Raw genomic sequence first — 14,701 nt, forward strand, 5'->3', positions numbered from 1 at the left:
TCAGCTCTTAACCCCAGTGTGCAGAAAGTGTCAAAACATGTTTTTCAGCAGAAATAAACATGTTTCTGCAAGTTTGGTCAACCCCATGTAAGTTATGGGGCAGTTATAGTACACTTTTCAAAACGTGTTTTTCAGCCCGAAATAAACGCGTTTTTTCAGACAACTGAATCCCTATGTAACTGCAAGGCTCAGAAGAGCCCACACACTCTGCTCTTAACCCCAGTGTGCAGAAAGTGTCAAAACATGTTTTTCAGCAGAAATAAACATGTTTCTGCAAGTTTGGTCAACCCCATGTAAGTTATGGGGCAGTAACAGCACTTTTTTCAAAACGTGTTTTTCAGCCCGAAATAAACGCGTTTTTTCAGACAACTGAATCCCTATGTAACTGCAAGGCTCAGAAGAGCCCACACACTCTGCTCTTAACCCCAGTGTGCAGAAAGTGTCAAAACATGTTTTTCAGCAGAAATAAACATGTTTCTGCAAGTTTGGTCAACCCCATGTAAGTTATGGGGCAGTTACAGTACACTTTTCAAAACGTGTTTTTCAGCCCGAAATAAACGCGTTTTTTCAGACAACTGAATCCCTATGTAACTGCAAAGCTCAGAAGAGCCCACACACTCAGCTCTTAACCCCAGTGTGCAGAAAGTGTCAAAACATGTTTTTCAGCAGAAATAACCATGTTTCTGCAAGTTTGGTCAACCCCATGTAAGTTATGGGGCAGTTATAGTACACTTTTCAAAACGTGTTTTTCAGCCCGAAATAAACGCGTTTTTTCAGACAACTGAATCCCTATGTAACTGCAAGGCTCAGAAGAGCCCACACACTCTGCTCTTAACCCCAGTGTGCAGAAAGTGTCAAAACATGTTTTTCAGCAGAAATAAACATGTTTCTGCAAGTTTGGTCAACCCCATGTAAGTTATGGGGCAGTAACAGCACTTTTTTCAAAACGTGTTTTTCAGCCCGAAATAAACGCGTTTTTTCAGCCAACTGAATCCCTATGTAACTGCAAGGCTCAGAAGAGCCCACACACTCTGCTCTTAACCCCAGTGTGCAGAAAGTGTCAAAACGTGTTTTTCAGCAGAAATAAACATGTTTCTGCAAGTTTGATCAACCCCATGTAAGTTATGGGGCAGTTACAGTACACTTTTCAAAACGTGTTTTTCAGCCCGAAATAAACGCGTTTTTTCAGACAACTGAATCCCTATGTAACTGCAAAGCTCAGAAGAGCCCACACACTCAGCTCTTAACCCCAGTGTGCAGAAAGTGTCAAAACATGTTTTTCAGCAGAAATAAACATGTTTCTGCAAGTTTGGTCAACCCCATGTAAGTTATGGGGCAGTAACAACACTTTTTTAAAAACGTGTTTAACAGCCCGAAATAAACACGTTTTTTCAGACAACTGAATCCCTATGTAACTGCAAGGCTCAGAAGAGCCCACACACTCTGCTCTTAACCCCAGTGTGCAGAAAGTGTCAAAACGTGTTTTTCAGCAGAAATAAACATGTTTCTGCAAGTTTGGTCAACCCCATGTAAGTTATGGGGCAGTTACAGTACACTTTTCAAAACGTGTTTTTCAGCCCGAAATAAACGCGTTTTTTCAGACAACTGAATCCCTATGTAACTGCAAAGCTCAGAAGAGCCCACACACTCTGCTCTTAACCCCAGTGTGCAGAAAGTGTCAAAACGTGTTTTTCAGCAGAAATAAACATGTTTCTGCAAGTTTGGTCAACCCCATGTAAGTTATGGGGCAGTTACAGTACAATTTTCAAAACGTGTTTTTCAGCCCGAAATAAACACGTTTTTTCAGACAACTGAATCCCTATGTAACTGCAAAGCTCAGAAGAGCCCAAACACTCAGCTCTTAACCCCCGTGTGCAGAAAGTGTCAAAACATGTTTTTTAGCAGAAATAAACGTTTCTGCAAGTTTGGTCAACCCCATGTAAGTTATGGGGCAGTAACAGCACTTTTTTCAAAACGTGTTTTTCAGCCCGAAATAAACGCGTTTTTTCAGACAACTGAATCCCTATGTAAGTGCAAGCCTCAGAAGAGCTCACACACTCTGCTCTTAACCCCAGTGTGCAGAAAGTGTCAAAACGTGTTTTTCAGCAGAAATAAACATGTTTCTGCAAGTTTGGTCAACCCCATGTAAGTTATGTGGCAGTAACAACACTTTTTTCAAAACGTGTTTTTCAGCCCGAAATAAACGCGTTTTTTCAGACAACTGAATCCCTATGTAACTGCAAGGCTCAGAAGAGCCCACACACTCTGCTCTTAACCCCAGTGTGCAGAAAGTGTCAAAACATGTTTTTCAGCAGAAATAAACATGTTTCTGCAAGTTTGGTCAACCCCATGTAAGTTATGGGGCAGTAACAGCACTTTTTTCAAAACGTGTTTTTCAGCCCGAAATAAACGCGTTTTTTCAGACAACTGAATCCCTATGTAACTGCAAGGCTCAGAAGAGCCCACACACTCTGCTCTTAACCCCAGTGTGCAGAAAGTGTCAAAACATGTTTTTCAGCAGAAATAAACATGTTTCTGCAAGTTTGGTCAACCCCATGTAAGTTATGGGGTAATAACAGCACTTTTTTCAAAACGTGTTTTTCAGCCCGAAATAAACGCGTTTTTTCAGACAACTGAATCCCTATGTAACTGCAAGGCTCAGAAGAGCCCACACACTCTGCTCTTAACCCCAGTGTGCAGAAAGTGTCAAAACGTGTTTTTCATAAGAAATGAACATGTTTCTGCAAGTTTGGTCAACCCCATGTAAGTTATGGGGCAGTTACAGTACACTTTTCAAAACGTGTTTTTCAGCCAGAAATAAACGCGTTTTTTCAGACAACTGAATCCCTATGTAACTGCAAAGCTCAGAAGAGCCAACACACTCAGCTCTTAACCCCAGTGTGCAGAAAGTGTCAAAACATGTTTTTCAGCAGAAATAAACGTTTCTACAAGTTTGGTCAACCCCATGTAAGTTATGGGGCAGTTACAGTACACTTTTCAAAACGTGTTTTTCAGCCTGAAAAAACACGTTTTTTCAGACAACTGAATCCCTATGTAACTGCAAGGCTCAGAAGAGCCCACACACTCTGCTCTTAACCCCAGTGTGCAGAAAGTGTCAAAACGTGTTTTTCAGCAGAAATAAACATGTTTCTGCAAGTTTGGTCAACCCCATGTAAGTTATGGGGCAGTTACAGTACACTTTTCAAAACGTGTTTTTCAGCCCGAAAAAACGCGTTTTTTCAGACAACTGAATCCCTATGTAACTGCAAGGCTCAGAAGAGCCCACACACTCTGCTCTTAACCCCAGTGTGCAGAAAGTGTCAAAACATGTTTTTCAGCAGAAATAAACATGTTTCTGCAAGTTTGGTCAACCCCATGTAAGTTATGGGGCAGTTACAGTACACTTTTCAAAACGTGTTTTTCAGCCCGAAATAAACGCGTTTTTTCAGACAACTGAATCCCTATGTAACTGCAAGGCTCAGAAGAGCCCACACACTCTGCTCTTAACCCCAGTGTGCAGAAAGTGTCAAAACATGTTTTTCAGCAGAAATAAACATGTTTCTGCAAGTTTGGTCAACCCCATGTAAGTTATGGGGCAGTAACAGCACTTTTTTCAAAACGTGTTTTTCAGCCCGAAATAAACGCGTTTTTTCAGCCAACTGAATCCCTATGTAACTGCAAGGCTCAGAAGAGCCCACACACTCTGCTCTTAACCCCAGTGTGCAGAAAGTGTCAAAACGTGTTTTTCAGCAGAAATAAACATGTTTCTGCAAGTTTGGTCAACCCCATGTAAGTTATGGGGCAGATACAGTACACTTTTCAAAACGTGTTTTTCAGCCCGAAATAAACGCGTTTTTTCAGACAACTGAATCCCTATGTAACTGCAAAGCTCAGAAGAGCCCACACACTCAGCTCTTAACCAAGTGTGCAGAAAGTGTAAAAACGTGTTTTTCAGCAGAAATAAACATGTTTCTGCAAGTTTGGTGAACCCCATGTAAGTTATGGGGCAGTTACAGTACTCTTTTCAAAACGTGTTTTTCAGCCCGAAATAAACGCGTTTTTTCAGACAACTGAATCCCTATGTAACTGCAAGGCTCAGAAGAGCCCACACACTCTGCTCTTAACCCCAGTGTGCAGAAAGTGTCAAAACATGTTTTTCAGCAGAAATAAACATGTTTCTGCAAGTTTGGTCAACCCCATGTAAGTTATGGGGTAATAACAGCACTTTTTTCAAAACGTGTTTTTCAGCCCGAAATAAACGCGTTTTTTCAGACAACTGAATCCCTATGTAACTGCAAGGCTCAGAAGAGCCCACACACTCTGCTCTTAACCCCAGTGTGCAGAAAGTGTCAAAACATGTTTTTCAGCAGAAATAAACATGTTTCTGCAAGTTTGGTCAACCCCATGTAAGTTATGGGGCAGTAACAGCACTTTTTTCAAAACGTGTTTTTCAGCCCGAAATAAACGCGTTTTTTCAGACAACTGAATCCCTATGTAACTGCAAGGCTCAGAAGAGCCCACACACTCTGCTCTTAACCCCAGTGTGCAGAAAGTGTCAAAACATGTTTTTCAGCAGAAATAAACATGTTTCTGCAAGTTTGGTCAACCCCATGTAAGTTATGGGGTAATAACAGCACTTTTTTCAAAACGTGTTTTTCAGCCCGAAATAAACGCGTTTTTTCAGACAACTGAATCCCTATGTAACTGCAAGGCTCAGAAGAGCCCACACACTCTGCTCTTAACCCCAGTGTGCAGAAAGTGTCAAAACGTGTTTTTCATAAGAAATGAACATGTTTCTGCAAGTTTGGTCAACCCCATGTAAGTTATGGGGCAGTTACAGTACACTTTTCAAAACGTGTTTTTCAGCCAGAAATAAACGCGTTTTTTCAGACAACTGAATCCCTATGTAACTGCAAAGCTCAGAAGAGCCAACACACTCAGCTCTTAACCCCAGTGTGCAGAAAGTGTCAAAACATGTTTTTCAGCAGAAATAAACGTTTCTGCAAGTTTGGTCAACCCCATGTAAGTTATGGGGCAGTTACAGTACACTTTTCAAAACGTGTTTTTCAGCCCGAAATAAACGCGTTTTTTCAGACAACTGAATCCCTATGTAACTGCAAAGCTCAGAAGAGCCCACACACTCAGCTCTTAACCAAGTGTGCAGAAAGTGTAAAAACGTGTTTTTCAGCAGAAATAAACGTTTCTGCAAGTTTGGTCAACCCCATGTAAGTTATGGGGCAGTTACAGTACACTTTTCAAAACGTGTTTTTCAGCCCGAAATAAACGCGTTTTTTCAGACAACTGAATCCCTATGTAACTGCAAAGCTCAGAAGAGCCCACACACTCTGCTCTTAACCCCAGTGTGCAGAAAGTGTCAAAACATGTTTTTCAGCAGAAATAAACATGTTTCTGCAAGTTTGGTCAACCCCATGTAAGTTATGGGGTAATAACAGCACTTTTTTCAAAACGTGTTTTTCAGCCCGAAATAAACGCGTTTTTTCAGACAACTGAATCCCTATGTAACTGCAAAGCTCAGAAGAGCCCAAACACTCAGCTCTTAACCCCCGTGTGCAGAAAGTGTCAAAACATGTTTTTTAGCAGAAATAAACGTTTCTGCAAGTTTGGTCAACCCCATGTAAGTTATGGGGCAGTAACAGCACTTTTTTCAAAACGTGTTTTTCAGCCCGAAATAAACGCGTTTTTTCAGACAACTGAATCCCTATGTAAGTGCAAGCCTCAGAAGAGCTCACACACTCTGCTCTTAACCCCAGTGTGCAGAAAGTGTCAAAACATGTTTTTCAGCAGAAATAAACATGTTTCTGCAAGTTTGGTCAACCCCATGTAAGTTATGGGGCAGTAACAGCACTTTTTTCAAAACGTGTTTTTCAGCCCGAAATAAACGCGTTTTTTCAGACAACTGAATCCCTAAGTAACTGCAAGGCTCAGAAGAGCCCACACACTCTGCTCTTAACCCCAGTTTGCAGAAAGTGTCAAAACATGTTTTTCAGCAGAAATAAACATGTTTCTGCAAGTTTGGTCAACCCCATGTAAGTTATGGGGCAGTTACAGTACACTTTTCAAAACGTGTTTTTCAGCCCGAAATAAACGCGTTTTTTCAGACAACTGAATCCCTATGTAACTACAAGGCTCAGAAGAGCCCACACACTCTGATCTTAACCCCAGTGTGCAGAAAGTGTCAAAACATGTTTTTCAGCAGAAATAAACATGTTTCTGCAAGTTTGGTCAACCCCATGTAAGTTATGGGGCAGTTACAGTACACTTTTCAAAACGTGTTTTTCAGCCCGAAATAAACGCGTTTTTTCAGACAACTGAATCCCTATGTAACTGCAAAGCTCAGAAGAGCCCACACACTCTGCTCTTAACCCCAGTGTGCAGAAAGTGTCAAAACGTGTTTTTCAGCAGAAATAAACATGTTTTTGCAAGTTTGGTCAACCCCATGTAAGTTATGGGGCAGTTACAGTACACTTTTCAAAACGTGTTTTTCAGCCCGAAATAAACGCGTTTTTTCAGACAACTGAATCCCTATGTAACTGCAAAGCTCAGAAGAGCCCAAACACTCAGCTCTTAACCCCCGTGTGCAGAAAGTGTCAAAACATGTTTTTTAGCAGAAATAAACATGTTTCCGCAAGTTTGGTCAACCCCATGTAAGTTATGGGGCAGTAACAGCACTTTTTTCAAAACGTGTTTTTCAGCCCGAAATAAACGCGTTTTTTCAGACAACTGAATCCCTATGTAACTACAAGGCTCAGAAGAGCCCACACACTCTGCTCTTAACCCCAGTGTGCAGAAAGTGTCAAAACGTGTTTTTCAGCAGAAATAAACATGTTTCTGCAAGTTTGGTCAACCCCATGTAAGTTATGGGGCAGTTACAGTACACTTTTCAAAACGTGTTTTTCAGCCCGAAATAAACGCGTTTTTTCAGACAACTGAATCCCTATGTAACTGCAAAGCTCAGAAGAGCCCACACACTCAGCTCTTAACCCCAGTGTGCAGAAAGTGTCAAAACATGTTTTTCAGCAGAAATAAACATGTTTCTGCAAGTTTGGTCAACCCCATGTAAGTTATGGGGCAGTTATAGTACACTTTTCAAAACGTGTTTTTCAGCCCGAAATAAACGCGTTTTTTCAGACAACTGAATCCCTATGTAACTGCAAGGCTCAGAAGAGCCCACACACTCTGCTCTTAACCCCAGTGTGCAGAAAGTGTCAAAACGTGTTTTTCAGCAGAAATAAACATGTTTCTGCAAGTTTGATCAACCCCATGTAAGTTATGGGGCAGTTACAGTACACTTTTCAAAACGTGTTTTTCAGCCCGAAATAAACGCGTTTTTTCAGACAACTGAATCCCTATGTAACTGCAAAGCTCAGAAGAGCCCACACACTCAGCTCTTAACCCCAGTGTGCAGAAAGTGTCAAAACATGTTTTTCAGCAGAAATAAACATGTTTCTGCAAGTTTGGTCAACCCCATGTAAGTTATGGGGCAGTTATAGTACACTTTTCAAAACGTGTTTTTCAGCCCGAAATAAACGCGTTTTTTCAGACAACTGAATCCCTATGTAACTGCAAGGCTCAGAAGAGCCCACACACTCTGCTCTTAACCCCAGTGTGCAGAAAGTGTCAAAACATGTTTTTCAGCAGAAATAAACATGTTTCTGCAAGTTTGGTCAACCCCATGTAAGTTATGGGGCAGTAACAGCACTTTTTTCAAAACGTGTTTTTCAGCCCGAAATAAACGCGTTTTTTCAGCCAACTGAATCCCTATGTAACTGCAAGGCTCAGAAGAGCCCACACACTCTGCTCTTAACCCCAGTGTGCAGAAAGTGTCAAAACGTGTTTTTCAGCAGAAATAAACATGTTTCTGCAAGTTTGATCAACCCCATGTAAGTTATGGGGCAGTTACAGTACACTTTTCAAAACGTGTTTTTCAGCCCGAAATAAACGCGTTTTTTCAGACAACTGAATCCCTATGTAACTGCAAAGCTCAGAAGAGCCCACACACTCAGCTCTTAACCCCAGTGTGCAGAAAGTGTCAAAACATGTTTTTCAGCAGAAATAAACATGTTTCTGCAAGTTTGGTCAACCCCATGTAAGTTATGGGGCAGTAACAACACTTTTTTAAAAACGTGTTTAACAGCCCGAAATAAACGCGTTTTTTCAGACAACTGAATCCCTATGTAACTGCAAGGCTCAGAAGAGCCCACACACTCTGCTCTTAACCCCAGTGTGCAGAAAGTGTCAAAACGTGTTTTTCAGCAGAAATAAACATGTTTCTGCAAGTTTGGTCAACCCCATGTAAGTTATGGTGCAGTTACAGTACACTTTTCAAAACGTGTTTTTCAGCCCGAAATAAACGCGTTTTTTCAGACAACTGAATCCCTATGTAACTGCAAAGCTCAGAAGAGCCCACACACTCAGCTCTTAACCCCAGTGTGCAGAAAGTGTCAAAACATGTTTTTCAGCAGAAATAAACATGTTTCTGCAAGTTTGGTCAACCCCATGTAAGTTATGGGGCAGTAACAACACTTTTTAAAAAACGTGTTTAACAGCCCGAAATAAACGCGTTTTTTCAGACAACTGAATCCCTATGTAACTGCAAGGCTCAGAAGAGCCCACACACTCTGCTCTTAACCCCAGTGTGCAGAAAGTGTCAAAACGTGTTTTTCAGCAGAAATAAACATGTTTCTGCAAGTTTGGTCAACCCCATGTAAGTTATGGTGCAGTTACAGTACAATTTTCAAAACGTGTTTTTCAGCCCGAAATAAACGCGTTTTTTCAGACAACTGAATCCCTATGTAACTGCAAAGCTCAGAAGAGCCCACACACTCTGCTCTTAACCCCAGTGTGCAGAAAGTGTCAAAACGTGTTTTTCAGCAGAAATAAACATGTTTCTGCAAGTTTGGTCAACCCCATGTAAGTTATGGGGCAGTTACAGTACAATTTTCAAAACGTGTTTTTCAGCCCGAAATAAACACGTTTTTTCAGACAACTGAATCCCTATGTAACTGCAAAGCTCAGAAGAGCCCAAACACTCAGCTCTTAACCCCCGTGTGCAGAAAGTGTCAAAACATGTTTTTTAGCAGAAATAAACGTTTCTGCAAGTTTGGTCAACCCCATGTAAGTTATGGGGCAGTAACAGCACTTTTTTCAAAACGTGTTTTTCAGCCCGAAATAAACGCGTTTTTTCAGACAACTGAATCCCTATGTAAGTGCAAGCCTCAGAAGAGCTCACACACTCTGCTCTTAACCCCAGTGTGCAGAAAGTGTCAAAACGTGTTTTTCAGCAGAAATAAACATGTTTCTGCAAGTTTGGTCAACCCCATGTAAGTTATGTGGCAGTAACAACACTTTTTTCAAAACGTGTTTTTCAGCCCGAAATAAACGCGTTTTTTCAGACAACTGAATCCCTATGTAACTGCAAGGCTCAGAAGAGCCCACACACTCTGCTCTTAACCCCAGTGTGCAGAAAGTGTCAAAACATGTTTTTCAGCAGAAATAAACATGTTTCTGCAAGTTTGGTCAACCCCATGTAAGTTATGGGGCAGTAACAGCACTTTTTTCAAAACGTGTTTTTCAGCCCGAAATAAACGCGTTTTTTCAGACAACTGAATCCCTATGTAAGTGCAAGCCTCAGAAGAGCTCACACACTCTGCTCTTAACCCCAGTGTGAAGAAAGTGTCAAAACGTGTTTTTCAGCAGAAATAAACATGTTTCTGCAAGTTTGGTCAACCCCATGTAAGTTATGTGGCAGTAACAACACTTTTTTCAAAACGTGTTTTTCAGCCCGAAATAAACGCGTTTTTTCAGACAACTGAATCCCTATGTAACTGCAAGGCTCAGAAGAGCCCACACACTCTGCTCTTAACCCCAGTGTGCAGAAAGTGTCAAAACATGTTTTTCAGCAGAAATAAACATGTTTCTGCAAGTTTGGTCAACCCCATGTAAGTTATGGGGCAGTAACAGCACTTTTTTCAAAACGTGTTTTTCAGCCCGAAATAAACGCGTTTTTTCAGACAACTGAATCCCTATGTAACTGCAAGGCTCAGAAGAGCCCACACACTCTGCTCTTAACCCCAGTGTGCAGAAAGTGTCAAAACATGTTTTTCAGCAGAAATAAACATGTTTCTGCAAGTTTGGTCAACCCCATGTAAGTTATGGGGTAATAACAGCACTTTTTTCAAAACGTGTTTTTCAGCCCGAAATAAACGCGTTTTTTCAGACAACTGAATCCCTATGTAACTGCAAGGCTCAGAAGAGCCCACACACTCTGCTCTTAACCCCAGTGTGCAGAAAGTGTCAAAACGTGTTTTTCATAAGAAATGAACATGTTTCTGCAAGTTTGGTCAACCCCATGTAAGTTATGGGGCAGTTACAGTACACTTTTCAAAACGTGTTTTTCAGCCAGAAATAAACGCGTTTTTTCAGACAACTGAATCCCTATGTAACTGCAAAGCTCAGAAGAGCCAACACACTCAGCTCTTAACCCCAGTGTGCAGAAAGTGTCAAAACATGTTTTTCAGCAGAAATAAACGTTTCTGCAAGTTTGGTCAACCCCATGTAAGTTATGGGGCAGTTACAGTACACTTTTCAAAACGTGTTTTTCAGCCTGAAAAAACACGTTTTTTCAGACAACTGAATCCCTATGTAACTGCAAGGCTCAGAAGAGCCCACACACTCTGCTCTTAACCCCAGTGTGCAGAAAGTGTCAAAACGTGTTTTTCAGCAGAAATAAACATGTTTCTGCAAGTTTGGTCAACCCCATGTAAGTTATGGGGCAGTTACAGTACACTTTTCAAAACGTGTTTTTCAGCCCGAAAAAACGCGTTTTTTCAGACAACTGAATCCCTATGTAACTGCAAGGCTCAGAAGAGCCCACACACTCTGCTCTTAACCCCAGTGTGCAGAAAGTGTCAAAACATGTTTTTCAGCAGAAATAAACATGTTTCTGCAAGTTTGGTCAACCCCATGTAAGTTATGGGGCAGTTACAGTACACTTTTCAAAACGTGTTTTTCAGCCCGAAATAAACGCGTTTTTTCAGACAACTGAATCCCTATGTAACTGCAAGGCTCAGAAGAGCCCACACACTCTGCTCTTAACCCCAGTGTGCAGAAAGTGTCAAAACATGTTTTTCAGCAGAAATAAACATGTTTCTGCAAGTTTGGTCAACCCCATGTAAGTTATGGGGCAGTAACAGCACTTTTTTCAAAACGTGTTTTTCAGCCCGAAATAAACGCGTTTTTTCAGCCAACTGAATCCCTATGTAACTGCAAGGCTCAGAAGAGCCCACACACTCTGCTCTTAACCCCAGTGTGCAGAAAGTGTCAAAACGTGTTTTTCAGCAGAAATAAACATGTTTCTGCAAGTTTGGTCAACCCCATGTAAGTTATGGGGCAGTTACAGTACACTTTTCAAAACGTGTTTTTCAGCCCGAAATAAACGCGTTTTTTCAGACAACTGAATCCCTATGTAACTGCAAAGCTCAGAAGAGCCCACACACTCAGCTCTTAACCAAGTGTGCAGAAAGTGTAAAAACGTGTTTTTCAGCAGAAATAAACATGTTTCTGCAAGTTTGGTGAACCCCATGTAAGTTATGGGGCAGTTACAGTACTCTTTTCAAAACGTGTTTTTCAGCCCGAAATAAACGCGTTTTTTCAGACAACTGAATCCCTATGTAACTGCAAGGCTCAGAAGAGCCCACATACTCTGCTCTTAACCCCAGTGTGCAGAAAGTGTCAAAACATGTTTTTCAGCAGAAATAAACATGTTTCTGCAAGTTTGGTCAACCCCATGTAAGTTATGGGGTAATAACAGCACTTTTTTCAAAACGTGTTTTTCAGCCCGAAATAAACGCGTTTTTTCAGACAACTGAATCCCTATGTAACTGCAAAGCTCAGAAGAGCCCAAACACTCAGCTCTTAACCCCCGTGTGCAGAAAGTGTCAAAACATGTTTTTTAGCAGAAATAAACGTTTCTGCAAGTTTGGTCAACCCCATGTAAGTTATGGGGCAGTAACAGCACTTTTTTCAAAACGTGTTTTTCAGCCCGAAATAAACGCGTTTTTTCAGACAACTGAATCCCTATGTAAGTGCAAGCCTCAGAAGAGCTCACACACTCTGCTCTTAACCCCAGTGTGCAGAAAGTGTCAAAACATGTTTTTCAGCAGAAATAAACATGTTTCTGCAAGTTTGGTCAACCCCATGTAAGTTATGGGGCAGTAACAGCACTTTTTTCAAAACGTGTTTTTCAGCCCGAAATAAACGCGTTTTTTCAGACAACTGAATCCCTAAGTAACTGCAAGGCTCAGAAGAGCCCACACACTCTGCTCTTAACCCCAGTTTGCAGAAAGTGTCAAAACATGTTTTTCAGCAGAAATAAACATGTTTCTGCAAGTTTGGTCAACCCCATGTAAGTTATGGGGCAGTTACAGTACACTTTTCAAAACGTGTTTTTCAGCCCGAAATAAACACGTTTTTTCAGACAACTGAATCCCTATGTAACTGCAAAGCTCAGAAGAGCCCACACACTCAGCTCTTAACCCCAGTGTGCAGAAAGTGTCAAAACATGTTTTTCAGCAGAAATAAACATGTTTCTGCAAGTTTGGTCAACCCCATGTAAGTTATGGGGCAGTAACAGCACTTTTTTCAAAACGTGTTTTTCAGCCCGAAATAAACGCGTTTTTTCAGACAACTGAATCCCTATGTAACTACAAGGCTCAGAAGAGCCCACACACTCTGCTCTTAACCCCAGTGTGCAGAAAGTGTCAAAACGTGTTTTTCAGCAGAAATAAACATGTTTCTGCAAGTTTGATCAACCCCATGTAAGTTATGGGGCAGTTACAGTACACTTTTCAAAACGTGTTTTTCAGCCCGAAATAAACGCGTTTTTTCAGACAACTGAATCCCTATGTAACTGCAAAGCTCAGAAGAGCCCACACACTCTGCTCTTAACCCCAGTGTGCAGAAAGTGTCAAAACATGTTTTTCAGCAGAAATAAACATGTTTCTGCAAGTTTGGTCAACCCCATGTAAGTTATGGGGCAGTAACAGCACTTTTTTCAAAACGTGTTTTTCAGCCCGAAATAAACGCGTTTTTTCAGCCAACTGAATCCCTATGTAACTGCAAGGCTCAGAAGAGCCCACACACTCTGCTCTTAACCCCAGTGTGCAGAAAGTGTCAAAACGTGTTTTTCAGCAGAAATAAACATGTTTCTGCAAGTTTGATCAACCCCATGTAAGTTATGGGGCAGTTACAGTACACTTTTCAAAACGTGTTTTTCAGCCCGAAATAAATGCGTTTTTTCAGACAACTGAATCCCTATGTAACTGCAAAGCTCAGAAGAGCCCACACACTCAGCTCTTAACCCCAGTGTGCAGAAAGTGTCAAAACATGTTTTTCAGCAGAAATAAACATGTTTCTGCAAGTTTGGTCAACCCCATGTAAGTTATGGGGCAGTTATAGTACACTTTTCAAAACGTGTTTTTCAGCCCGAAATAAACGCGTTTTTTCAGACAACTGAATCCCTATGTAACTGCAAGGCTCAGAAGAGCCCACACACTCTGCTCTTAACCCCAGTGTGCAGAAAGTGTCAAAACATGTTTTTCAGCAGAAATAAACATGTTTCTGCAAGTTTGGTCAACCCCATGTAAGTTATGGGGCAGTAACAGCACTTTTTTCAAAACGTGTTTTTCAGCCCGAAATAAACGCGTTTTTTCAGCCAACTGAATCCCTATGTAACTGCAAGGCTCAGAAGAGCCCACACACTCTGCTCTTAACCCCAGTGTGCAGAAAGTGTCAAAACGTGTTTTTCAGCAGAAATAAACATGTTTCTGCAAGTTTGATCAACCCCATGTAAGTTATGGGGCAGTTACAGTACACTTTTCAAAACGTGTTTTTCAGCCCGAAATAAACGCGTTTTTTCAGACAACTGAATCCCTATGTAACTGCAAAGCTCAGAAGAGCCCACACACTCAGCTCTTAACCCCAGTGTGCAGAAAGTGTCAAAACATGTTTTTCAGCAGAAATAAACATGTTTCTGCAAGTTTGGTCAACCCCATGTAAGTTATGGGGCAGTAACAACACTTTTTTAAAAACGTGTTTAACAGCCCGAAATAAACGCGTTTTTTCAGACAACTGAATCCCTATATAACTGCAAGGCTCAGAAGAGCCCACACACTCTGCTCTTAACCCCAGTGTGCAGAAAGTGTCAAAACGTGTTTTTCAGCAGAAATAAACATGTTTCTGCAAGTTTGGTCAACCCCATGTAAGTTATGGGGCAGTTACAGTACACTTTTCAAAACGTGTTTTTCAGCCCGAAATAAACGCGTTTTTTCAGACAACTGAATCCCTATGTAACTGCAAAGCTCAGAAGAGCCCACACACTCTGCTCTTAACCCCAGTGTGCAGAAAGTGTCAAAACGTGTTTTTCAGCAGAAATAAACATGTTTCTGCAAGTTTGGTCAACCCCATGTAAGTTATGGGGCAGTTACAGTACAATTTTCAAAACGTGTTTTTCAGCCCGAAATAAACACGTTTTTTCAGACAACTGAATCCCTATGTAACTGCAAAGCTCAGAAGAGCCCAAACACTCAGCTCTTAACCCCCGTGTGCAGAAAGTGTCAAAACATGTTTTTTAGCAAAATTAACGTTTCTGCAAGTTTGGTCAACCCCATGTAAGTTATGGGGC

Source organism: Lepisosteus platostomus, chromosome 17 (genome assembly GCF_059453375.1).
Source record: "Lepisosteus platostomus isolate fLepPlt1 chromosome 17, fLepPlt1.hap1, whole genome shotgun sequence".
NCBI lineage: Eukaryota > Metazoa > Chordata > Actinopteri > Semionotiformes > Lepisosteidae > Lepisosteus > Lepisosteus platostomus.